Source organism: Mytilus trossulus, chromosome 14, assembly GCF_036588685.1.
Source record: "Mytilus trossulus isolate FHL-02 chromosome 14, PNRI_Mtr1.1.1.hap1, whole genome shotgun sequence".
NCBI classification, from domain to species: Eukaryota; Metazoa; Mollusca; class Bivalvia; order Mytilida; family Mytilidae; genus Mytilus; species Mytilus trossulus.
In genome coordinates this window covers 50,220,889-50,246,068 of record NC_086386.1, presented here as the reverse complement: position 1 = coordinate 50,246,068, position 25,180 = coordinate 50,220,889, and the positions used below count along the sequence as shown (strand labels likewise).

Here is a 25,180-nt window from a genome sequence, read left to right as displayed (position 1 = left end):
ATCGCCATGATGCTTTCACACGGAATATCAATAGTTTACAATTCACTCCTCCGCAATAAATTAAAAAAAATTCAACAAGAACTTTATTGTTTTTCCCTCTTTCGTCGCTTCAATTTCGTAACTGCCTTTCGTTCATACAACACTGTTTGCTTCTGTTTCGTATTCAGTTACCATTTTTACAGTGTACGCGCAAAATTTTAAAATCAAATTTATTCAATTTGGTGCGAGGAAAAAAATCGACGGCAAAGCAATCATTTGCGTTTGAAATTGATAAAGGAGGGCGACAAAGGTCGCGAGATTATTTCTTGAATCCGTCCATGCTGCACATGCAGTTTCCGCTTTTTCAATATAGCCAGGCAAATAAAATACGGCATCACTTTTCATCAAATGCACGTATTTTCCTCTTATGCAATTTACCCGGTATAGTTGAATTTCATATTATTTCAAATAGAAAAAATAATTTGCCAACCAAAAACTTGTTTTCATCGTAAAGCAAATTGAATAAGCTTTCAAACTTAATTTATAGTTTTTACTTGTAACAAGCGGATTTTTTGTCATGTTACTTAAATGGAGAGGCAAAACTTGAATTTACGGATGACGAGATAATAATTTAAAACAAAACTTACTGATATGAAGTGTAGAAACCAAGTTGTGTGACTGAGAAATTAATTTGCTTCTTTATATCGTATACTCAAATTGATGAAATACAATGATATGAAACAAAAGAGTGGAAAACCGGTTTGCGATCACAATTTACGCTACTCCTGAACAGTCTCAGCGTACCAAAGAAAAAGTTTAACAACAGTTTCAAGTTTTAGGATTTATTGGGAACTTCTCTTTACATTTGATATATTAACAGGGGATAGCGCGAACGCAGTCCCCCACACTAAAAAATTGCGTACCCGAGTTGCCCACATTTGGGGCAATCGCAGGCTTCAGCCTAACCGGAGTGCAATGGAAAGGCCTCGACCTGGGGAGACCGCCTTTTTGATCACGGTGCTCCCTGTACCAGGTAAGTATGCTTGGATATCTGACATTTGTCCATTTGAGTAAATCAGGAGTAACTTTATAAAGAGGTATTCGAACATATTATAGTCAGCCGATACATCAGTTTAAAACATACAATAAAAAAAATCGACTTCGCATCGAGAGCCATTTGCCTCCTTCCACTGATTTCATTGAAACACGTTGGTGTATTAAAGACCGGGACACTTTTTCAGGACGATTTGTTGAAAGGGACCAAATAAAGTAGGATAACTCTGTGGATTAAAAACGTACTATGTACGTTCAGATCGCCATGATGCTTTCACACGGAATATCAATAGTTTACAATTCACTCCTCCGCAATAAATTAAAAAAATTCAACAAGAACTTTATTGTTTTTCCCTCTTTCGTCGCTTCAATTTCGTAACTGCCTTTCGTTCATACAACACTGTTTGCTTCTGTTTCGTATTCAGTTACCATTTTTACAGTGTACGCGCAAAATTTTAAAATCAAATTTATTCAATTTGGTGCGAGGGAAAAAAATCGACGGCAAAGCAATCATTTGCGTTTGAAATTGATAAAGGAGGGCGACAAAGGTCGCGAGATTATTTCTTGAATCCGTCCATGCTGCACATGCAGTTTCCGCTTTTTCAATATAGCCAGGCAAATAAAATACGGCATCACTTTTCATCAAATGCACGTATTTTCCTCTTATGCAATTTACCCGGTATAGTTGAATTTCATATTATTTCAAATAGAAAAAATAATTTGCCAACCAAAAACTTGTTTTCATCGTAAAGCAAATTGAATAAGCTTTCAAACTTAATTTATAGTTTTTACTTGTAACAAGCGGATTTTTTGTCATGTTACTTAAATGGAGAGGCAAAACTTGAAATTTACGGATGACGAGATAATAATTTAAAACAAAACTTACTGATATGAAGTGTAGAAACCAAGTTGTGTGACTGAGAAATTAATTTGCTTCTTTATATCGTATACTCAAATTGATGAAATACAATGATATGAAACAAAAGAGTGGAAAACCGGTTTGCGATCACAATTTACGCTACTCCTGAACAGTCTCAGCGTACCAAAGAAAAAGTTTAACAACAGTTTCAAGTTTTAGGATTTATTGGGAACTTCTCTTTACATTTGATATATTAACAGGGGATAGCGCGAACGCAGTCCCCCACACTAAAAATTGCGTACCCGAGTTGCCCACATTTGGGGCAATCGCAGGCTTCAGCCTAACCGGAGTGCAATGGAAAGGCCTCGACCTGGGGAGACCGCCTTTTTGATCACGGTGCTCCCTGTACCAGGTAAGTATGCTTGGATATCTGACATTTGTCCATTTGAGTAAATCAGGAGTAACTTTATAAAGAGGTATTCGAACATATTATAGTCAGCCGATACATCAGTTTAAAACATACAATAAAAAAATCGACTTCGCATCGAGAGCCATTTGCCTCCTTCCACTGATTTCATTGAAACACGTTGGTGTATTAAAGACCGGGACACTTTTCAGGACGATTTGTTGAAAGGGACCAAATAAAGTAGGATAACTCTGTGGATTAAAAACGTACTATGTACGTTCAGATCGCCATGATGCTTTCACACGGAATATCAATAGTTTACAATTCACTCCTCCGCAATAAATTAAAAAAAATTCAACAAGAACTTTATTGTTTTTCCCTCTTTCGTCGCTTCAATTTCGTAACTGCCTTTCGTTCATACAACACTGTTTGCTTCTGTTTCGTATTCAGTTACCATTTTTACAGTGTACGCGCAAAATTTTAAAATCAAATTTATTCAATTTGGTGCGAGGGAAAAAAATCGACGGCAAAGCAATCATTTGCGTTTGAAATTGATAAAGGAGGGCGACAAGGTCGCGAGATTATTTCTTGAATCCGTCCATGCTGCACATGCAGTTTCCGCTTTTTCAATATAGCCAGGCAAATAAAATACGGCATCACTTTTCATCAAATGCACGTATTTTCCTCTTATGCAATTTACCCGGTATAGTTGAATTTCATATTATTTCAAATAGAAAAAATAATTTGCCAACCAAAAACTTGTTTTTCATCGTAAAGCAAATTGAATAAGCTTTCAAACTTAATTTATAGTTTTTACTTGTAACAAGCGGATTTTTTGTCATGTTACTTAAATGGAGAGGCAAAACTTGAAATTTACGGATGACGAGATAATAATTTAAAACAAAACTTACTGATATGAAGTGTAGAAACCAAGTTGTGTGACTGAGAAATTAATTTGCTTCTTTATATCGTATACTCAAATGATGAAATACAATGATATGAAACAAAGAGTGGAAAACGGTTTGCGATCACAATTTACGCTACTCCTGAACAGTCTCAGCGTACCAAAGAAAAAGTTTAACAACAGTTTCAAGTTTTAGGATTTATTGGGAACTTCTCTTTACATTTGATATATTAACAGGGGATAGCGCGAACGCAGTCCCCCACACTAAAAAATTGCGTACCCGAGTTGCCCACATTTGGGGCAATCGCAGGCTTCAGCCTAACCGGAGTGCAATGGAAAGGCCTCGACCTGGGGAGACCGCCTTTTTGATCACGGTGCTCCCTGTACCAGGTAAGTATGCTTGGATATCTGACATTTGTCCATTTGAGTAAATCAGGAGTAACTTTATAAAGAGGTATTCGAACATATTATAGTCAGCCGATACATCAGTTTAAAACATACAATAAAAAAAATCGACTTCGCATCGAGAGCCATTTGCCTCCTTCCACTGATTTCATTGAAACACGTTGGTGTATTAAAGACCGGGACACTTTTTCAGGACGATTTGTTGAAAGGGACCAAATAAAGTAGGATAACTCTGTGGATTAAAAACGTACTATGTACGTTCAGATCGCCATGATGCTTTCACACGGAATATCAATAGTTTACAATTCACTCCTCCGCAATAAATTAAAAAAAATTCAACAAGAACTTTATTGTTTTTCCCTCTTTCGTCGCTTCAATTTCGTAACTGCCTTTCGTTCATACAACACTGTTTGCTTCTGTTTCGTATTCAGTTACCATTTTTACAGTGTACGCGCAAAATTTTAAAATCAAATTTATTCAATTTGGTGCGAGGGAAAAAAATCGACGGCAAAGCAATCATTTGCGTTTGAAATTGATAAAGGAGGGCGACAAAGGTCGCGAGATTATTTCTTGAATCCGTCCATGCTGCACATGCAGTTTCCGCTTTTTCAATATAGCCAGGCAAATAAAATACGGCATCACTTTTCATCAAATGCACGTATTTTCCTCTTATGCAATTTACCCGGTATAGTTGAATTTCATATTATTTCAAATAGAAAAATAATTTGCCAACCAAAAACTTGTTTTCATCGTAAAGCAAATTGAATAAGCTTTCAAACTTAATTTATAGTTTTTACTTGTAACAAGCGGATTTTTTGTCATGTTACTTAAATGGAGAGGCAAAACTTGAAATTTACGGATGACGAGATAATAATTTAAAACAAAACTTACTGATATGAAGTGTAGAACCAAGTTGTGTGACTGAGAAATTAATTTGCTTCTTTATATCGTATACTCAAATTGATGAAATACAATGATATGAAACAAAAGAGTGGAAAACCGGTTTGCGATCACAATTTACGCTACTCCTGAACAGTCTCAGCGTACCAAAGAAAAAGTTTAACAACAGTTTCAAGTTTTAGGATTTATTGGGAACTTCTCTTTACATTTGATATATTAACAGGGGATAGCGCGAACGCAGTCCCCCACACTAAAAAATTGCGTACCCGAGTTGCCCACATTTGGGGCAATCGCAGGCTTCAGCCTAACCGGAGTGCAATGGAAAGGCCTCGACCTGGGGAGACCGCCTTTTTGATCACGGTGCTCCCTGTACCAGGTAAGTATGCTTGGATATCTGACATTTGTCCATTTGAGTAAATCAGGAGTAACTTTATAAAGAGGTATTCGAACATATTATAGTCAGCCGATACATCAGTTTAAAACATACAATAAAAAAAATCGACTTCGCATCGAGAGCCATTTGCCTCCTTCCACTGATTTCATTGAAACACGTTGGTGTATTAAAGACCGGGACACTTTTTCAGGACGATTTGTTGAAAGGGACCAAATAAAGTAGGATAACTCTGTGGATTAAAAACGTACTATGTACGTTCAGATCGCCATGATGCTTTCACACGGAATATCAATAGTTTACAATTCACTCCTCCGCAATAAATTAAAAAAATTCAACAAGAACTTTATTGTTTTTCCCTCTTTCGTCGCTTCAATTTCGTAACTGCCTTTCGTTCATACAACACTGTTTGCTTCTGTTTCGTATTCAGTTACCATTTTTACAGTGTACGCGCAAAATTTTAAAATCAAATTTATTCAATTTGGTGCGAGGGAAAAAAATCGACGGCAAAGCAATCATTTGCGTTTGAAATTGATAAAGGAGGGCGACAAAGGTCGCGAGATTATTTCTTGAATCCGTCCATGCTGCACATGCAGTTTCCGCTTTTTCAATATAGCCAGGCAAATAAAATACGGCATCACTTTTCATCAAATGCACGTATTTTCCTCTTATGCAATTTACCCGGTATAGTTTGAATTTCATATTATTTCAAATAGAAAAAATAATTTGCCAACCAAAAACTTGTTTTCATCGTAAAGCAAATTGAATAAGCTTTCAAACTTAATTTATAGTTTTTACTTGTAACAAGCGGATTTTTTGTCATGTTACTTAAATGGAGAGGCAAAACTTGAAATTTACGGATGACGAGATAATAATTTAAAACAAAACTTACTGATATGAAGTGTAGAAACCAAGTTGTGTGACTGAGAAATTAATTTGCTTCTTTATATCGTATACTCAAATTGATGAAATACAATGATATGAACAAAAGAGTGGAAAACCGGTTTGCGATCACAATTTACGCTACTCCTGAACAGTCTCAGCGTACCAAAGAAAAAGTTTAACAACAGTTTCAAGTTTTAGGATTTATTGGGACTTCTCTTTACATTTGATATATTAACAGGGGATAGCGCGAACGCAGTCCCCCACACTAAAAAATTGCGTACCCGAGTTGCCCACATTTGGGGCAATCGCAGGCTTCAGCCTAACGGAGTGCAATGGAAAGGCCTCGACCTGGGGAGACCGCCTTTTTGATCACGGTGCTCCCTGTACCAGGTAAGTATGCTTGGATATCTGACATTTGTCCATTTGAGTAAATCAGGAGTAACTTTATAAAGAGGTATTCGAACATATTATAGTCAGCCGATACATCAGTTTAAAACATACAATAAAAAAAATCGACTTCGCATCGAGAGCCATTTGCCTCCTTCCACTGATTTCATTGAAACACGTTGGTGTATTAAAGACCGGGACACTTTTTCAGGACGATTTGTTGAAAGGGACCAAATAAAGTAGGATAACTCTGTGGATTAAAAACGTACTATGTACGTTCAGATCGCCATGATGCTTTCACACGGAATATCAATAGTTTACAATTCACTCCTCCGCAATAAATTAAAAAAAATTCAACAAGAACTTTATTGTTTTTCCCTCTTTCGTCGCTTCAATTCGTAACTGCCTTTCGTTCATACAACACTGTTTGCTTCTGTTTCGTATTCAGTTACCATTTTTACAGTGTACGCGCAAAATTTTAAAATCAAATTTATTCAATTTGGTGCGAGGGAAAAAATCGACGGCAAAGCAATCATTTGCGTTTGAAATTGATAAAGGAGGGCGACAAAGGTCGCGAGATTATTTCTTGAATCCGTCCATGCTGCACATGCAGTTTCCGCTTTTTCAATATAGCCAGGCAAATAAAATACGGCATCACTTTTCATCAAATGCACGTATTTTCCTCTTATGCAATTTACCCGGTATAGTTGAATTTCATATTATTTCAAATAGAAAAAATAATTTGCCAACCAAAAACTTGTTTTCATCGTAAAGCAAATTGAATAAGCTTTCAAACTTAATTTATAGTTTTTACTTGTAACAAGCGGATTTTTTGTCATGTTACTTAAATGGAGAGGCAAAACTTGAAATTTACGGATGACGAGATAATAATTTAAAACAAAACTTACTGATATGAAGTGTAGAAACCAAGTTGTGTGACTGAGAAATTAATTTGCTTCTTTATATCGTATACTCAAATTGATGAAATACAATGATATGAAACAAAAGAGTGGAAAACCGGTTTGCGATCACAATTTACGCTACTCCTGAACAGTCTCAGCGTACCAAAGAAAAAGTTTAACAACAGTTTCAAGTTTTAGGATTTATTGGGAACTTCTCTTTACATTTGATATATTAACAGGGGATAGCGCGAACGCAGTCCCCCACACTAAAAAATTGCGTACCCGAGTTGCCCACATTTGGGGCAATCGCAGGCTTCAGCCTAACCGGAGTGCAATGGAAAGGCCTCGACCTGGGGAGACCGCCTTTTTGATCACGGTGCTCCCTGTACCAGGTAAGTATGCTTGGATATCTGACATTTGTCCATTTGAGTAAATCAGGAGTAACTTTATAAAGAGGTATTCGAACATATTATAGTCAGCCGATACATCAGTTTAAAACATACAATAAAAAAAATCGACTTCGCATCGAGAGCCATTTGCCTCCTTCCACTGATTTCATTGAAACACGTTGGTGTATTAAAGACCGGGACACTTTTTCAGGACGATTTGTTGAAAGGGACCAAATAAAGTAGGATAACTCTGTGGATTAAAAACGTACTATGTACGTTCAGATCGCCATGATGCTTTCACACGGAATATCAATAGTTTACAATTCACTCCTCCGCAATAAATTAAAAAAAATTCAACAAGAACTTTATTGTTTTTCCCTCTTTCGTCGCTTCAATTTCGTAACTGCCTTTCGTTCATACAACACTGTTTGCTTCTGTTTCGTATTCAGTTACCATTTTTACAGTGTACGCGCAAAATTTTAAAATCAAATTTATTCAATTTGGTGCGAGGGAAAAAAATCGACGGCAAAGCAATCATTTGCGTTTGAAATTGATAAAGGAGGGCGACAAAGGTCGCGAGATTATTTCTTGAATCCGTCCATGCTGCACATGCAGTTTCCGCTTTTTCAATATAGCCAGGCAAATAAAATACGGCATCACTTTTCATCAAATGCACGTATTTTCCTCTTATGCAATTTACCCGGTATAGTTGAATTTCATATTATTTCAAATAGAAAAAATAATTTGCCAACCAAAAACTTGTTTTCATCGTAAAGCAAATTGAATAAGCTTTCAAACTTAATTTATAGTTTTTACTTGTAACAAGCGGATTTTTTGTCATGTTACTTAAATGGAGAGGCAAAACTTGAAATTTACGGATGACGAGATAATAATTTAAAACAAAACTTACTGATATGAAGTGTAGAAACCAAGTTGTGTGACTGAGAAATTAATTTGCTTCTTTATATCGTATACTCAAATTGATGAAATACAATGATATGAAACAAAAGAGTGGAAAACCGGTTTGCGATCACAATTTTACGCTACTCCTGAACAGTCTCAGCGTACCAAAGAAAAAGTTTAACAACAGTTTCAAGTTTTAGGATTTATTGGGAACTTCTCTTTACATTTGATATATTAAACAGGGGATAGCGCGAACGCAGTCCCCCACACTAAAAAATTGCGTACCCGAGTTGCCCACATTTGGGGCAATCGCAGGCTTCAGCCTAACCGGAGTGCAATGGAAAGGCCTCGACCTGGGGAGACCGCCTTTTTGATCACGGTGCTCCCTGTACCAGGTAAGTATGCTTGGATATCTGACATTTGTCCATTTGAGTAAATCAGGAGTAACTTTATAAAGAGGTATTCGAACATATTATAGTCAGCCGATACATCAGTTTAAACATACAATAAAAAAAATCGACTTCGCATCGAGAGCCATTTGCCTCCTTCCACTGATTTCATTGAAACACGTTGGTGTATTAAAGACCGGGACACTTTTTCAGGACGATTTGTTGAAAGGGACCAAATAAAGTAGGATAACTCTGTGGATTAAAAACGTACTATGTACGTTCAGATCGCCATGATGCTTTCACACGAATATCAATAGTTTACAATTCACTCCTCCGCAATAAATTAAAAAAAATTCAACAAGAACTTTATTGTTTTTCCCTCTTTCGTCGCTTCAATTTCGTAACTGCCTTTCGTTCATACAACACTGTTTGCTTCTGTTTCGTATTCAGTTACCATTTTTACAGTGTACGCGCAAATTTTAAAATCAAATTTATTCAATTTGGTGCGAGGGAAAAAAATCGACGGCAAAGCAATCATTTGCGTTTGAAATTGATAAAGGAGGGCGACAAAGGTCGCGAGATTATTTCTTGAATCCGTCCATGCTGCACATGCAGTTTCCGCTTTTTCAATATAGCCAGGCAAATAAAATACGGCATCACTTTTCATCAAATGCACGTATTTTCCTCTTATGCAATTTACCCGGTATAGTTGAATTTCATATATTTCAAATAGAAAAAATAATTTGCCAACCAAAAACTTGTTTTCATCGTAAAGCAAATTGAATAAGCTTTCAAACTTAATTTATAGTTTTTACTTGTAACAAGCGGATTTTTTGTCATGTTACTTAAATGGAGAGGCAAAACTTGAAATTTACGGATGACGAGATAATAATTTAAAACAAAACTTACTGATATGAAGTGTAGAAACCAAGTTGTGTGACTGAGAAATTAATTTGCTTCTTTATATCGTATACTCAAATTGATGAAATACAATGATATGAAACAAAAGAGTGGAAAACCGGTTTGCGATCACAATTTACGCTACTCCTGAACAGTCTCAGCGTACCAAAGAAAAAGTTTAACAACAGTTTCAAGTTTTAGGATTTATTGGGAACTTCTCTTTACATTTGATATATTAACAGGGGATAGCGCGAACGCAGTCCCCCACACTAAAAAATTGCGTACCCGAGTTGCCCACATTTGGGGCAATCGCAGGCTTCAGCCTAACCGGAGTGCAATGGAAAGGCCTCGACCTGGGGAGACCGCCTTTTTGATCACGGTGCTCCCTGTACCAGGTAAGTATGCTTGGATATCTGACATTTGTCCATTTGAGTAAATCAGGAGTAACTTTATAAAGAGGTATTCGAACATATTATAGTCAGCCGATACATCAGTTTAAAACATACAATAAAAAAAATCGACTTCGCATCGAGAGCCATTTGCCTCCTTCCACTGATTTCATTGAAACACGTTGGTGTATTAAAGACCGGGACACTTTTTCAGGACGATTTGTTGAAAGGGACCAAATAAAGTAGGATAACTCTGTGGATTAAAAACGTACTATGTACGTTCAGATCGCCATGATGCTTTCACACGGAATATCAATAGTTTACAATTCACTCCTCCGCAATAAATTAAAAAAAATTCAACAAGAACTTTATTGTTTTTCCCTCTTTCGTCGCTTCAATTTCGTAACTGCCTTTCGTTCATACAACACTGTTTGCTTCTGTTTCGTATTCAGTTACCATTTTTACAGTGTACGCGCAAAATTTTAAAATCAAATTTATTCAATTTGGTGCGAGGGAAAAAAATCGACGGCAAAGCAATCATTTGCGTTTGAAATTGATAAAGGAGGGCGACAAAGGTCGCGAGATTATTTCTTGAATCCGTCCATGCTGCACATGCAGTTTCCGCTTTTCAATATAGCCAGGCAAATAAAATACGGCATCACTTTTCATCAAATGCACGTATTTTCCTCTTATGCAATTTACCGGTATAGTTGAATTTCATATTATTTCAAATAGAAAAAATAATTTGCCAACCAAAACTTGTTTTCATCGTAAAGCAAATTGAATAAGCTTTCAAACTTAATTTATAGTTTTTACTTGTAACAAGCGGATTTTTTGTCATGTTACTTAAATGGAGAGGCAAAACTTGAAATTTACGGATGACGAGATAATAATTTAAAACAAAACTTACTGATATGAAGTGTAGAAACAAGTTGTGTGACTGAGAAATTAATTTGCTTCTTTATATCGTATACTCAAATTGATGAAATACAATGATATGAAACAAAAGAGTGGAAAACCGGTTTGCGATCACAATTTACGCTACTCCTGAACAGTCTCAGCGTACCAAAGAAAAAGTTTAACAACAGTTTCAAGTTTTAGGATTTATTGGGAACTTCTCTTTACATTTGATATATTAACAGGGGATAGCGCGAACGCAGTCCCCCACACTAAAAAATTGCGTACCCGAGTTGCCCACATTTGGGGCAATCGCAGGCTTCAGCCTAACCGGAGTGCAATGGAAAGGCCTCGACCTGGGGAGACCGCCTTTTTGATCACGGTGCTCCCTGTACCAGGTAAGTATGCTTGGATATCTGACATTTGTCCATTTGAGTAAATCAGGAGTAACTTTATAAAGAGGTATTCGAACATATTATAGTCAGCCGATACATCAGTTTAAAACATACAATAAAAAAAATCGACTTCGCATCGAGAGCCATTTGCCTCCTTCCACTGATTTCATTGAAACACGTTGGTGTATTAAAGACCGGGACACTTTTTCAGGACGATTTGTTGAAAGGGACCAAATAAAGTAGGATAACTCTGTGGATTAAAAACGTACTATGTACGTTCAGATCGCCATGATGCTTTCACACGGAATATCAATAGTTTACAATTCACTCCTCCGCAATAAATTAAAAAAATTCAACAAGAACTTTATTGTTTTTCCCTCTTTCGTCGCTTCAATTTCGTAACTGCCTTTCGTTCATACAACACTGTTTGCTTCTGTTTCGTATTCAGTTACCATTTTTACAGTGTACGCGCAAAATTTTAAAATCAAATTTATTCAATTTGGTGCGAGGGAAAAAAATCGACGGCAAAGCAATCATTTGCGTTTGAAATTGATAAAGGAGGGCGACAAAGGTCGCGAGATTATTTCTTGAATCCGTCCATGCTGCACATGCAGTTTCCGCTTTTTCAATATAGCCAGGCAAATAAAATACGGCATCACTTTTCATCAAATGCACGTATTTTCCTCTTATGCAATTTACCCGGTATAGTTGAATTTCATATTATTTCAAATAGAAAAAATAATTTGCCAACCAAAAACTTGTTTTCATCGTAAAGCAAATTGAATAAGCTTTCAAACTTAATTTATAGTTTTTACTTGTAACAAGCGGATTTTTTGTCATGTTACTTAAATGGAGAGGCAAAACTTGAAATTTACGGATGACGAGATAATAATTTAAAACAAAACTTACTGATATGAAGTGTAGAAACCAAGTTGTGTGACTGAGAAATTAATTTGCTTCTTTATATCGTATACTCAAATTGATGAAATACAATGATATGAAACAAAAGAGTGGAAAACCGGTTTGCGATCACAATTTACGCTACTCCTGAACAGTCTCAGCGTACCAAAGAAAAAGTTTAACAACAGTTTCAAGTTTTAGGATTTATTGGGAACTTCTCTTTACATTTGATATATTAACAGGGGATAGCGCGAACGCAGTCCCCCACACTAAAAAATTGCGTACCCGAGTTGCCCACATTTGGGGCAATCGCAGGCTTCAGCCTAACCGGAGTGCAATGGAAAGGCCTCGACCTGGGGAGACCGCCTTTTTGATCACGGTGCTCCCTGTACCAGGTAAGTATGCTTGGATATCTGACATTTGTCCATTTGAGTAAATCAGGAGTAACTTTATAAAGAGGTATTCGAACATATTATAGTCAGCCGATACATCAGTTTAAAACATACAATAAAAAAAATCGACTTCGCATCGAGAGCCATTTGCCTCCTTCCACTGATTTCATTGAAACACGTTGGTGTATTAAAGACCGGGACACTTTTTCAGGACGATTTGTTGAAAGGGACCAAATAAAGTAGGATAACTCTGTGGATTAAAAACGTACTATGTACGTTCAGATCGCCATGATGCTTTCCACGGAATATCAATAGTTTACAATTCACTCCTCCGCAATAAATTAAAAAAAATTCAACAAGAACTTTATTGTTTTTCCCTCTTTCGTCGCTTCAATTTCGTAACTGCCTTTCGTTCATACAACACTGTTTGCTTCTGTTTCGTATTCAGTTACCATTTTTACAGTGTACGCGCAAAATTTTAAAATCAAATTTATTCAATTTGGTGCGAGGGAAAAAAATCGACGGCAAAGCAATCATTTGCGTTTGAAATTGATAAAGGAGGGCGACAAAGGTCGCGAGATTATTTCTTGAATCCGTCCATGCTGCACATGCAGTTTCCGCTTTTTCAATATAGCCAGGCAAATAAAATACGGCATCACTTTTCATCAAATGCACGTATTTTCCTCTTATGCAATTTACCCGGTATAGTTGAATTTCATATTATTTCAAATAGAAAAAATAATTTGCCAACCAAAAACTTGTTTTCATCGTAAAGCAAATTGAATAAGCTTTCAAACTTAATTTATAGTTTTTACTTGTAACAAGCGGATTTTTTGTCATGTTACTTAAATGGAGAGGCAAAACTTGAAATTTACGGATGACGAGATAATAATTTAAAACAAAACTTACTGATATGAAGTGTAGAAACCAAGTTGTGTGACTGAGAAATTAATTTGCTTCTTTATATCGTATACTCAAATTGATGAAATACAATGATATGAAACAAAAGAGTGGAAAACCGGTTTGCGATCACAATTTACGCTACTCCTGAACAGTCTCAGCGTACCAAAGAAAAAGTTTAACAACAGTTTCAAGTTTTAGGATTTATTGGGAACTTCTCTTTACATTTGATATATTAACAGGGGATAGCGCGAACGCAGTCCCCCACACTAAAAAATTGCGTACCCGAGTTGCCCACATTTGGGGCAATCGCAGGCTTCAGCCTAACCGGAGTGCAATGGAAAGGCCTCGACCTGGGGAGACCGCCTTTTTGATCACGGTGCTCCCTGTACCAGGTAAGTATGCTTGGATATCTGACATTTGTCCATTTGAGTAAATCAGGAGTAACTTTATAAAGAGGTATTCGAACATATTATAGTCAGCCGATACATCAGTTTAAAACATACAATAAAAAAAATCGACTTCGCATCGAGAGCCATTTGCCTCCTTCCACTGATTTCATTGAAACACGTTGGTGTATTAAAGACCGGGACACTTTTTCAGGACGATTTGTTGAAAGGGACCAAATAAAGTAGGATAACTCTGTGGATTAAAAACGTACTATGTACGTTCAGATCGCCATGATGCTTTCACACGGAATATCAATAGTTTACAATTCACTCCTCCGCAATAAATTAAAAAAAATTCAACAAGAACTTTATTGTTTTTCCCTCTTTCGTCGCTTCAATTTCGTAACTGCCTTTCGTTCATACAACACTGTTTGCTTCTGTTTCGTATTCAGTTACCATTTTTACAGTGTACGCGCAAAATTTTAAATCAAATTTATTCAATTTGGTGCGAGGGAAAAAAATCGACGGCAAAGCAATCATTTGCGTTTGAAATTGATAAAGGAGGGCGACAAAGGTCGCGAGATTATTTCTTGAATCCGTCCATGCTGCACATGCAGTTTCCGCTTTTTCAATATAGCCAGGCAAATAAAATACGGCATCACTTTTCATCAAATGCACGTATTTTCCTCTTATGCAATTTACCCGGTATAGTTGAATTTCATATTATTTCAAATAGAAAAAATAATTTGCCAACCAAAAACTTGTTTTCATCGTAAAGCAAATTGAATAAGCTTTCAAACTTAATTTATAGTTTTTACTTGTAACAAGCGGATTTTTTGTCATGTTACTTAAATGGAGAGGCAAAACTTGAAATTTACGGATGACGAGATAATAATTTAAAACAAAACTTACTGATATGAAGTGTAGAAACCAAGTTGTGTGACTGAGAAATTAATTTGCTTCTTTATATCGTATACTCAAATTGATGAAATACAATGATATGAAACAAAAGAGTGGAAAACCGGTTTGCGATCACAATTTACGCTACTCCTGAACAGTCTCAGCGTACCAAAGAAAAAGTTTAACAACAGTTTCAAGTTTTAGGATTTATTGGGAACTTCTCTTTACATTTGATATATTAACAGGGGATAGCGCGAACGCAGTCCCCCACACTAAAAAATTGCGTACCCGAGTTGCCCACATTTGGGGCAATCGCAGGCTTCAGCCTAACCGGAGTGCAATGGAAAGGCCTCGACCTGGGGAGACCGCCTTTTTGATCACGGTGCTCCCTGTACCAGGTAAGTATGCTTGGATATCTGACATTTGTCCATTTGAGTAAATCAGGAGTAACTTTATAAAGAGGTATTCGAACATATTATAGTCAGCCGATACATCAGTTTAAAACATACAATAAAAAAAATCGACTTCGCATCGAGAGCCATTTGCCTCCTTCCACTGATTTCATTGAAACACGTTGGTGTATTAAAGACCGGGACACTTTTTCAGGACGATTTGTTGAAAGGGACCAAATAAAGTAGGATAACTCTGTGGATTAAAAACGTACTATGTACGTTCAGATCGCCATGAATGCTTTCACACGGAATATCAATAGTTTACAATTCACTCCTCCGCAATAAATTAAAAAAAATTCAACAAGAACTTTATTGTTTTTCCCTCTTTCGTCGCTTCAATTTCGTAACTGCCTTTCGTTCATACAACACTGTTTGCTTCTGTTTCGTATTCAGTTACCATTTTTACAGTGTACGCGCAAAATTTTAAAATCAAATTTATTCAATTTGTGCGAGGGAAAAAAATCGACGGCAAAGCAATCATTTGCGTTTGAAATTGATAAAGGAGGGCGACAAAGGTCGCGAGATTATTTCTGAATCCGTCCATGCTGCACATGCAGTTTCCGCTTTTTCAATATAGCCAGGCAAATAAAATACGGCATCACTTTTCATCAAATGCACGTATTTTCCTCTTATGCAATTTACCCGGTATAGTTGAATTTCATATTATTTCAAATAGAAAAATAATTTGCCAACCAAAAACTTGTTTTCATCGTAAAGCAAATTGAATAAGCTTTCAAACTTAATTTATAGTTTTTACTTGTAACAAGCGGATTTTTTGTCATGTTACTTAAATGGAGAGGCAAAACTTGAAATTTACGGATGACGAGATAATAATTTAAAACAAAACTTACTGATATGAAGTGTAGAAACCAAGTTGTGTGACTGAGAAATTAATTTGCTTCTTTATATCGTATACTCAAATTGATGAAATACAATGATATGAAACAAAAGAGTGGAAAACCGGTTTGCGATCACAATTTACGCTACTCCTGAACAGTCTCAGCGTACCAAAGAAAAAGTTTAACAACAGTTTCAAGTTTTAGGATTTATTGGGAACTCTCTTTACATTTGATATATAACAGGGGATAGCGCGAACGCAGTCCCCCACACTAAAAAATTGCGTACCCGAGTTGCCCACATTTGGGGCAATCGCAGGCTTCAGCCTAACCGGAGTGCAATGGAAAGGCTCGACCTGGGGAGACCGCCTTTTTTGATCACGGTGCTCCCTGTACCAGGTAAGTATGCTTGGATATCTGACATTTGTCCATTTGAGTAAATCAGGAGTAACTTTATAAAGAGGTATTCGAACATATTATAGTCAGCCGATACATCAGTTTAAAACATACAATAAAAAAAATCGACTTCGCATCGAGAGCCATTTGCCTCCTTCCACTGATTTCATTGAAACACGTTGGTGTATTAAAGACCGGGACACTTTTTCAGGACGATTTGTTGAAAGGACCAAATAAAGTAGGATAACTCTGTGGATTAAAACGTACTATGTACGTTCAGATCGCCATGATGCTTTCACACGGAATATCAATAGTTTACAATTCACTCCTCCGCAATAAATTAAAAAAAATTCAACAAGAACTTTATTGTTTTTCCCTCTTTCGTCGCTTCAATTTCGTAACTGCCTTTCGTTCATACAACACTGTTTGCTTCTGTTTCGTATTCAGTTACCATTTTTACAGTGTACGCGCAAAATTTTAAAATCAAATTTATTCAATTGGTGCGAGGGAAAAAAATCGACGGCAAAGCAATCATTTGCGTTTGAAATTGATAAAGGAGGGCGACAAGGTCGCGAGATTATTTCTTGAATCCGTCCATGCTGCACATGCAGTTTCCGCTTTTTCAATATAGCCAGGCAAATAAAATACGGCATCACTTTTCATCAAATGCACGTATTTTCCTCTTATGCAATTTACCCGGTATAGTTTGAATTTCATATTATTTCAAATAGAAAAAATAATTTGCCAACCAAAAACTTGTTTTCATCGTAAAGCAAATTGAATAAGCTTTCAAACTTAATTTATAGTTTTTACTTGTAACAAGCGGATTTTTTGTCATGTTACTTAAATGGAGAGGCAAAACTTGAAATTTACGGATGACGAGATAATAATTTAAAACAAAACTTACTGATATGAAGTGTAGAAACCAAGTTGTGTGACTGAGAAATTAATTTGCTTCTTATATCGTATACTCAAATTGATGAAATACAATGATATGAAACAAAAGAGTGGAAAACCGTTTGCGATCACAATTTACGCTACTCCTGAACAGTCTCAGCGTACCAAAGAAAAAGTTTAACAACAGTTTCAAGTTTTAGGATTTATTGGGAACTTCTCTTTACATTTGATATATTAACAGGGGATAGCGCGAACGCAGTCCCCCACACTAAAAAATTGCGTACCCGAGTTGCCCACATTTGGGGCAATCGCAGGCTTCAGCCTAACCGGAGTGCAATGGAAAGGCCTCGACCTGGGGAGACCGCCTTTTTGATCACGGTGCTCCCTGTACCAGTAAGTATGCTTGGATATCTGACATTTGTCCATTTGAGTAAATCAGGAGTAACTTTATAAAGAGGTATTCGAACATATTATAGTCAGCCGATACATCAGTTTAAAACATACAATAAAAAAAATCGACTTCGCATCGAGAGCCATTTGCCTCCTTCCACTGATTTCATTGAAACACGTTGGTGTATTAAAGACCGGGACACTTTTTCAGGACGATTTGTTGAAAGGGACCAAATAAAGTAGGATAACTCTGTGGATTAAAACGTACTATGTACGTTCAGATCGCCATGATGCTTTCACACGGAATATCAATTAGTTTACAATTCACTCCTCCGCAATAAATTAAAAAAATTCAACAAGAACTTTATTGTTTTTCCCTCTTTCGTCGCTTCAATTCGTAACTGCCTTTCGTTCATACAACACTGTTTGCTTCTGTTTCGTATTCAGTTACCATTTTTACAGTGTACGCGCAAAATTTTAAAATCAAATTTATTCAATTTGGTGCGAGGGAAAAAATCGACGGCAAAGCAATCATTTGCGTTTGAAATTGATAAAGGAGGGCGACAAAGGTCGCGAGATTATTTCTTGAATCCGTCCATGCTGCACATGCAGTTTCCGCTTTTTCAATATAGCCAGGCAAATAAAATACGGCATCACTTTTCATCAAATGCACGTATTTTCCTCTTATGCAATTTACCGGTATAGTTGAATTTCATATTATTTCAAATAGAAAAAATAATTTGCCAACCAAAAACTTGTTTTCATCGTAAAGCAAATTGAATAAGCTTTCAAACTTAATTTATAGTTTTTACTTGTAACAAGCGGATTTTTTGTCATGTTACTTAAATGGAGAGGCAAACTTGAAATTTACGGATGACGAGATAATAATTTAAAACAAAACTTACTGATATGAAGTGTAGAAACCAAGTTGTGTGACTGAGAAATTATTTGCTTCTTTATATCGTATACTCAAATTGATGAAATACAATGATATGAAACAAAGAGTGGAAAACCGGTTTGCGATCACAATTTACGCTACTCCTGAACAGTCTCAGCGTACCAAAGAAAAAGTTTAACAACAGTTTCAAGTTTTAGGATTTATTGGGAACTTCTCTTTACATTTGATATATTAACAGGGGATAGCGCGAACGCAGTCCCCCACACTAAAAAATTGCGTACCCGAGTTGCCCACATTTGGGGCAATCGCAGGCTTCAGCCTAACCGGAGTGCAATGGAAAGGCCTCGACCTGGGGAGACCGCCTTTTTGATCACGGTGCTCCCTGTACCAGGTAAGTATGCTTGGATATCTGACATTTGTCCATTTGAGTAAATCAGGAGTAACTTTATAAAGAGGTATTCGAACATATTATAGTCAGCCGATACATCAGTTTAAAACATACAATAAAAAAAATCGACTTCGCATCGAGAGCCATTTGCCTCCTTCCACTGATTTCATTGAAACACGTTGGTGTATTAAAGACCGGGACACTTTTTCAGACGATTTGTTGAAAGGGACCAAATAAAGTAGGATAACTCTGTGGATTAAAAACGTACTATGTACGTTCAGATCGCCATGATGCTTTCACACGGAATATCAATAGTTTACAATTCACTCCTCCGCATAAATTAAAAAAATTCAACAAGAACTTTATTGTTTTTCCCTCTTTCGTCGCTTCAATTTCGTAACTGCCTTTCGTTCATACAACACTGTTTGCTTCTGTTTCGTATTCAGTTACCATTTTTACAGTGTACGCGCAAAATTTTAAAATCAAATTTATTCAATTTGGTGCGAGGGAAAAAAATCGACGGCAAAGCAATCATTTGCGTTTGAAATTGATAAAGGAGGGCGACAAAGGTCGCGAGATTATTTCTTGAATCCGTCCATGCTGCACATGCAGTTTCCGCTTTTTCAATATAGCCAGGCAAATAAAATACGGCATCACTTTTCATCAAATGCACGTATTTTCCTCTTATGCAATTTACCCGGTATAGTTGAATTTCATATTATTTCAAATAGAAAAAATAATTGCCACCAAAAACTTGTTTCATCGTAAAGCAAATTGAATAAGCTTTCAAACTTAATTTATAGTTTTTACTTGTACAAGCGGATTTTTTGTCATGTTACTTAAATGGAGAGGCAAAACTTGAAATTTACGGATGACGAGATAATAATTTAAAACAAAACTTACTGATATGAAGTGTAGAAACCAAGTTGTGTGACTGAGAAATTAATTTGCTTCTTTATATCGTATACTCAAATTGATGAAATACAATGATATGAAACAAAAGAGTGGAAAACCGGTTTGCGATCACAATTTACGCTACTCCTGAACAGTCTCAGCGTACCAAAGAAAAAGTTTAACAACAGTTTCAAGTTTTAGGATTTATTGGGAACTTCTCTTTACATTTGATATATTAACAGGGGATAGCGCGAACGCAGTCCCCCACACTAAAAAATTGCGTACCCGAGTTGCCCACATTTGGGGCAATCGCAGGCTTCAGCCTAACCGGAGTGCAATGGAAAGGCCTCGACCTGGGGAGACCGCCTTTTTGATCACGGTGCTCCCTGTACCAGGTAAGTATGCTTGGATATCTGACATTTGTCCATTTGAGTAAATCAGGAGTAACTTTATAAAGAGGTATTCGAACATATTATAGTCAGCCGATACATCAGTTTAAAACATACAATAAAAAAAATCGACTCGCATCGAGAGCCATTTGACTTCGCATCGAGAGCCATTTGCCTCCTTCCACTGATTTCATTGAAACACGTTGGTGTATTAAAGACCGGGACACTTTTTCAGGACGATTTGTTGAAAGGGACCAAATAAAGTAGGATAACTCTGTGGATTAAAAACGTACTATGTACGTTCAGATCGCCATGATGCTTTCACACGGAATATCAATAGTTTACAATCACTCCTCCGCAATAAATTAAAAAAAATTCAACAAGAACTTTATTGTTTTTCCCTCTTTCGTCGCTTCAATTTCGTAACTGCCTTTCGTTCATACAACACTGTTTGCTTCTGTTTCGTATTCAGTTACCATTTTTACAGTGTACGCGCAAAATTTTAAAATCAAATTTATTCAATTTGGTGCGAGGGAAAAAAAATCGACGGCAAAGCAATCATTTGCGTTTGAAATTGATAAAGGAGGGCGACAAAGTCGCGAGATTATTTCTTGAATCCGTCCATGCTGCACATGCAGTTTCCGCTTTTTCAATATAGCCAGGCAAATAAAATACGCATCACTTTTCATCAAATGCACGTATTTTCCTCTTATGCAATTTACCCGGTATAGTTGAAATTTCATATTATTTCAAATAGAAAAAATAATTTGCCAACCAAAAACTTGTTTTCATCGTAAAGCAAATTGAATAAGCTTTCAAACTTAATTTATAGTTTTTACTTGTAACAAGCGGATTTTTTGTCATGTTACTTAAATGGAGAGGCAAAACTTGAAATTTACGGATGACGAGATAATAATTTAAAACAAAACTTACTGATATGAAGTGTAGAAACCAAGTTGTGTGACTGAGAAATTAATTTGCTTCTTTATATCGTATACTCAAATTGATGAAATACAATGATATGAAACAAAAGAGTGGAAAACCGGTTTGCGATCACAATTTACGCTACTCCTGAACAGTCTCAGCGTACCAAAGAAAAGTTTAACAACAGTTTCAAGTTTTAGGATTTATTGGGAACTTCTCTTTACATTTGATATATTAACAGGGGATAGCGCGAACGCAGTCCCCCACACTAAAAAATTGCGTACCCGAGTTGCCCACATTTGGGGCAATCGCAGGCTTCAGCCTAACCGGAGTGCAATGGAAAGGCCTCGACCTGGGGAGACCGCCTTTTTGATCACGGTGCTCCCTGTACCAGGTAAGTATGCTTGGATATCTGACATTTGTCCATTTGAGTAAATCAGGAGTAACTTTATAAAGAGGTATTCGAACATATTATAGTCAGCCGATACATCAGTTTAAAACATACAATAAAAAAAATCGACTTCGCATCGAGAGCCATTTGCCTCCTTCCACTGATTTCATTGAAACACGTTGGTGTATTAAAGACCGGGACACTTTTTCAGGACGATTTGTTGAAAGGGACCAAATAAAGTAGGATAACTCTGTGGATTAAAAACGTACTATGTACGTTCAGATCGCCATGATGCTTTCACACGGAATATCAATAGTTTACAATTCACTCCTCCGCAATAAATTAAAAAAAATTCAACAAGAACTTTATTGTTTTTCCCTCTTTCGTCGCTTCAATTTCGTAACTGCCTTTCGTTCATACAACACTGTTTGCTTCTGTTTCGTATTCAGTTACCATTTTTACAGTGTACGCGCAAAATTTTAAAATCAAATTTATTCAATTTGGTGCGAGGGAAAAAAATCGACGGCAAAGCAATCATTTGCGTTTGAAATTGATAAAGGAGGGCGACAAAGGTCGCGAGATTATTTCTTGAATCCGTCCATGCTGCACATGCAGTTTCCGCTTTTTCAATATAGCCAGGCAAATAAAATACGGCATCACTTTTCATCAAATGCACGTATTTTCCTCTTATGCAATTTACCCGGTATAGTTGAATTTCATATTATTTCAAATAGAAAAAATAATTTGCCAACCAAAAACTTGTTTTCATCGTAAAGCAAATTGAATAAGCTTTCAAACTTAATTTATAGTTTTTACTTGTAACAAGCGGATTTTTTTGTCATGTTACTTAAATGGAGAGGCAAAACTTGAAATTTACGGATGACGAGATAATAATTTAAAACAAAACTTACTGATATGAAGTGTAGAAACCAAGTTGTGTGACTGAGAAATTAATTTGCTTCTTTATATCGTATACTCAAATTGATGAAATACAATGATATGAAACAAAAGAGTGGAAAACCGGTTTGCGATCACAATTTACGCTACTCCTGAACAGTCTCAGCGTACCAAAGAAAAAGTTTAACAACAGTTTCAAGTTTTAGGATTTATTGGGAACTTCTCTTTACATTTGATATATTAACAGGGGATAGCGCGAACGCAGTCCCCCACACTAAAAAATTGCGTACCCGAGTTGCCCACATTTGGGGCAATCGCAGGCTTCAGCCTAACCGGAGTGCAATGGAAAGGCCTCGACCTGGGGAGACCGCCTTTTGATCACGGTGCTCCCTGTACCAGGTAAGTATGCTTGGATATCTGACATTTGTCCATTTGAGTAAATCAGGAGTAACTTTATAAAGAGGTATTCGAACATATTATAGTCAGCCGATACATCAGTTTAAAACATACAATAAAAAAAATCGACTTCGCATCGAGAGCCATTTGCCTCCTTCCACTGATTTCATTGAAACACGTTGGTGTATTAAAGACCGGGACACTTTTTCAGGACGATTTGTTGAAAGGGACCAAATAAAGTAGGATAACTCTGTGGATTAAAAACGTACTATGTACGTTCAGATCGCCATGATGCTTTCACACGGAATATCAATAGTTTACAATTCACTCCTCCGCAATAAATTAAAAAAAATTCAACAAGAACTTTATTGTTTTTCCCTCTTTCGTCGCTTCAATTTCGTAACTGCCTTTCGTTCATACAACACTGTTTGCTTCTGTTTCGTATTCAGTTACCATTTTTACAGTGTACGCGCAAAATTTTAAAATCAAATTTATTCAATTTGGTGCGAGGGAAAAAAATCGACGGCAAAGCAATCATTTGCGTTTGAAATTGATAAAGGAGGGCGACAAAGGTCGCGAGATTATTTCTTGAATCCGTCCATGCTGCACATGCAGTTTCCGCTTTTTCAATATAGCCAGGCAAATAAAATACGGCATCACTTTTCATCAAATGCACGTATTTTCCTCTTATGCAATTTACCCGGTATAGTTGAATTTCATATTATTTCAAATAGAAAAAATAATTTGCCAACCAAAAACTTGTTTTCATCGTAAAGCAAATTGAATAAGCTTTCAAACTTAATTTATAGTTTTTACTTGTAACAAGCGATTTTTTGTCATGTTACTTAAATGGAGAGGCAAAACTTGAAATTTACGGATGACGAGATAATAATTTAAAACAAAACTTACTGATATGAAGTGTAGAAACCAAGTTGTGTGACTGAGAAATTAATTTGCTTCTTTATATCGTATACTCAAATTGATGAAATACAATGATATGAACAAAAGAGTGGAAAACCGGTTTGCGATCACAATTTACGCTACTCCTGAACAGTCTCAGCGTACCAAAGAAAAAGTTTAACAACAGTTTCAAGTTTTAGGATTTATTGGGAACTTCTCTTTACATTTGATATATTAACAGGGGATAGCGCGAACGCAGTCCCCCACACTAAAAATTGCGTACCCGAGTTGCCCACATTTGGGGCAATCGCAGGCTTCAGCTAACCGGAGTGCAATGGAAAGCCTCGACCTGGGGAGACCGCCTTTTTGATCACGGTGCTCCCTGTACCAGGTAAGTATGCTTGGATATCTGACATTTGTCCATTTGAGTAAATCAGGAGTAACTTTATAAAGAGGTATTCGAACATATTATAGTCAGCCGATACATCAGTTTAAAACATACAATAAAAAAAATCGACTTCGCATCGAGAGCCATTTGCCTCCTTCCACTGATTTCATTGAAACACGTTGGTGTATTAAAGACCGGGACACTTTTTCAGGACGATTTGTTGAAAGGGACCAAATAAAGTAGGATAACTCTGTGGATTAAAAACGTACTATGTACGTTCAGATCGCCATGATGCTTTCACACGGAATATCAATAGTTTACAATTCACTCCTCCGCAATAAATTAAAAAAAATTCAACAAGAACTTTATTGTTTTCCCTCTTTCGTCGCTTCAATTTCGTAACTGCCTTTCGTTCATACAACACTGTTTGCTTCTGTTTCGTATTCAGTTACCATTTTTACAGTGTACGCGCAAAATTTTAAAATCAAATTTATTCAATTTGGTGCGAGGGAAAAAATCGACGGCAAAGCAATCATTTGCGTTTGAAATTGATAAAGGAGGGCGACAAAGGTCGCGAGATTATTTCTTGAATCCGTCATGCTGCACATGCAGTTTCCGCTTTTTCAATATAGCCAGGCAAATAAAATACGGCATCACTTTTCATCAAATGCACGTATTTTCCTCTTATGCAATTTACCCGGTATAGTTGAATTTCATATTATTTCAAATAGAAAAAATAATTTGCCAACCAAAAACTTGTTTTCATCGTAAAGCAAATTGAATAAGCTTTCAAACTTAATTTATAGTTTTTACTTGTAACAAGCGGATTTTTTGTCATGTTACTTAAATGGAGAGGCAAAACTTGAAATTTACGGATGACGAGATAATAATTTAAAACAAAACTTACTGATATGAAGTGTAGAAACCAAG

The 25,180-nt window shown here is 36.4% G+C and overlaps 19 non-coding genes across 19 annotated transcripts; all 19 read right to left on the bottom strand.

Moving 5' to 3' along the window:
• Positions 1-856: 856 nt before the first annotated feature.
• LOC134698246 (U1 spliceosomal RNA) lies at positions 857-1,020 on the bottom strand. Its single transcript, XR_010103214.1, has one exon. It is a non-coding gene; the product is annotated as a U1 spliceosomal RNA (small nuclear RNA).
• Positions 1,021-2,148: 1,128 nt separating this feature from the next.
• LOC134698450 (U1 spliceosomal RNA) lies at positions 2,149-2,311 on the bottom strand. The gene has a single exon (XR_010103408.1). It is a non-coding gene; the product is annotated as a U1 spliceosomal RNA (small nuclear RNA).
• Positions 2,312-3,435: 1,124 nt separating this feature from the next.
• On the bottom strand, positions 3,436-3,599 carry LOC134698245 (U1 spliceosomal RNA). Its single transcript, XR_010103213.1, has one exon. It is a non-coding gene; the product is annotated as a U1 spliceosomal RNA (small nuclear RNA).
• Positions 3,600-4,726: 1,127 nt separating this feature from the next.
• LOC134698244 (U1 spliceosomal RNA) lies at positions 4,727-4,890 on the bottom strand. Its single transcript, XR_010103212.1, has one exon. It is a non-coding gene; the product is annotated as a U1 spliceosomal RNA (small nuclear RNA).
• A 1,127-nt stretch (positions 4,891-6,017) lies between these two features.
• On the bottom strand, positions 6,018-6,180 carry LOC134698460 (U1 spliceosomal RNA). The gene has a single exon (XR_010103417.1). It is a non-coding gene; the product is annotated as a U1 spliceosomal RNA (small nuclear RNA).
• A 1,127-nt stretch (positions 6,181-7,307) lies between these two features.
• LOC134698243 (U1 spliceosomal RNA) lies at positions 7,308-7,471 on the bottom strand. The gene has a single exon (XR_010103211.1). It is a non-coding gene; the product is annotated as a U1 spliceosomal RNA (small nuclear RNA).
• A 1,131-nt stretch (positions 7,472-8,602) lies between these two features.
• LOC134698242 (U1 spliceosomal RNA) lies at positions 8,603-8,766 on the bottom strand. Its single transcript, XR_010103210.1, has one exon. It is a non-coding gene; the product is annotated as a U1 spliceosomal RNA (small nuclear RNA).
• A 1,125-nt stretch (positions 8,767-9,891) lies between these two features.
• LOC134698240 (U1 spliceosomal RNA) lies at positions 9,892-10,055 on the bottom strand. The gene has a single exon (XR_010103208.1). It is a non-coding gene; the product is annotated as a U1 spliceosomal RNA (small nuclear RNA).
• Positions 10,056-11,180: 1,125 nt separating this feature from the next.
• On the bottom strand, positions 11,181-11,344 carry LOC134698239 (U1 spliceosomal RNA). Its single transcript, XR_010103207.1, has one exon. It is a non-coding gene; the product is annotated as a U1 spliceosomal RNA (small nuclear RNA).
• Positions 11,345-12,472: 1,128 nt separating this feature from the next.
• Positions 12,473-12,636, bottom strand: LOC134698238 (U1 spliceosomal RNA). Its single transcript, XR_010103206.1, has one exon. It is a non-coding gene; the product is annotated as a U1 spliceosomal RNA (small nuclear RNA).
• Positions 12,637-13,764: 1,128 nt separating this feature from the next.
• LOC134698237 (U1 spliceosomal RNA) lies at positions 13,765-13,928 on the bottom strand. The gene has a single exon (XR_010103205.1). It is a non-coding gene; the product is annotated as a U1 spliceosomal RNA (small nuclear RNA).
• A 1,128-nt stretch (positions 13,929-15,056) lies between these two features.
• Positions 15,057-15,220, bottom strand: LOC134698236 (U1 spliceosomal RNA). The gene has a single exon (XR_010103204.1). It is a non-coding gene; the product is annotated as a U1 spliceosomal RNA (small nuclear RNA).
• Positions 15,221-16,345: 1,125 nt separating this feature from the next.
• LOC134698470 (U1 spliceosomal RNA) lies at positions 16,346-16,509 on the bottom strand. Its single transcript, XR_010103427.1, has one exon. It is a non-coding gene; the product is annotated as a U1 spliceosomal RNA (small nuclear RNA).
• A 1,124-nt stretch (positions 16,510-17,633) lies between these two features.
• Positions 17,634-17,796, bottom strand: LOC134698467 (U1 spliceosomal RNA). Its single transcript, XR_010103424.1, has one exon. It is a non-coding gene; the product is annotated as a U1 spliceosomal RNA (small nuclear RNA).
• A 1,122-nt stretch (positions 17,797-18,918) lies between these two features.
• Positions 18,919-19,082, bottom strand: LOC134698235 (U1 spliceosomal RNA). The gene has a single exon (XR_010103203.1). It is a non-coding gene; the product is annotated as a U1 spliceosomal RNA (small nuclear RNA).
• Positions 19,083-20,204: 1,122 nt separating this feature from the next.
• LOC134698234 (U1 spliceosomal RNA) lies at positions 20,205-20,368 on the bottom strand. Its single transcript, XR_010103202.1, has one exon. It is a non-coding gene; the product is annotated as a U1 spliceosomal RNA (small nuclear RNA).
• A 1,148-nt stretch (positions 20,369-21,516) lies between these two features.
• On the bottom strand, positions 21,517-21,680 carry LOC134698233 (U1 spliceosomal RNA). Its single transcript, XR_010103201.1, has one exon. It is a non-coding gene; the product is annotated as a U1 spliceosomal RNA (small nuclear RNA).
• A 1,130-nt stretch (positions 21,681-22,810) lies between these two features.
• On the bottom strand, positions 22,811-22,973 carry LOC134698464 (U1 spliceosomal RNA). The gene has a single exon (XR_010103421.1). It is a non-coding gene; the product is annotated as a U1 spliceosomal RNA (small nuclear RNA).
• A 1,127-nt stretch (positions 22,974-24,100) lies between these two features.
• LOC134698469 (U1 spliceosomal RNA) lies at positions 24,101-24,261 on the bottom strand. Its single transcript, XR_010103426.1, has one exon. It is a non-coding gene; the product is annotated as a U1 spliceosomal RNA (small nuclear RNA).
• Between the last annotated feature and the right edge of the window lie 919 nt (positions 24,262-25,180).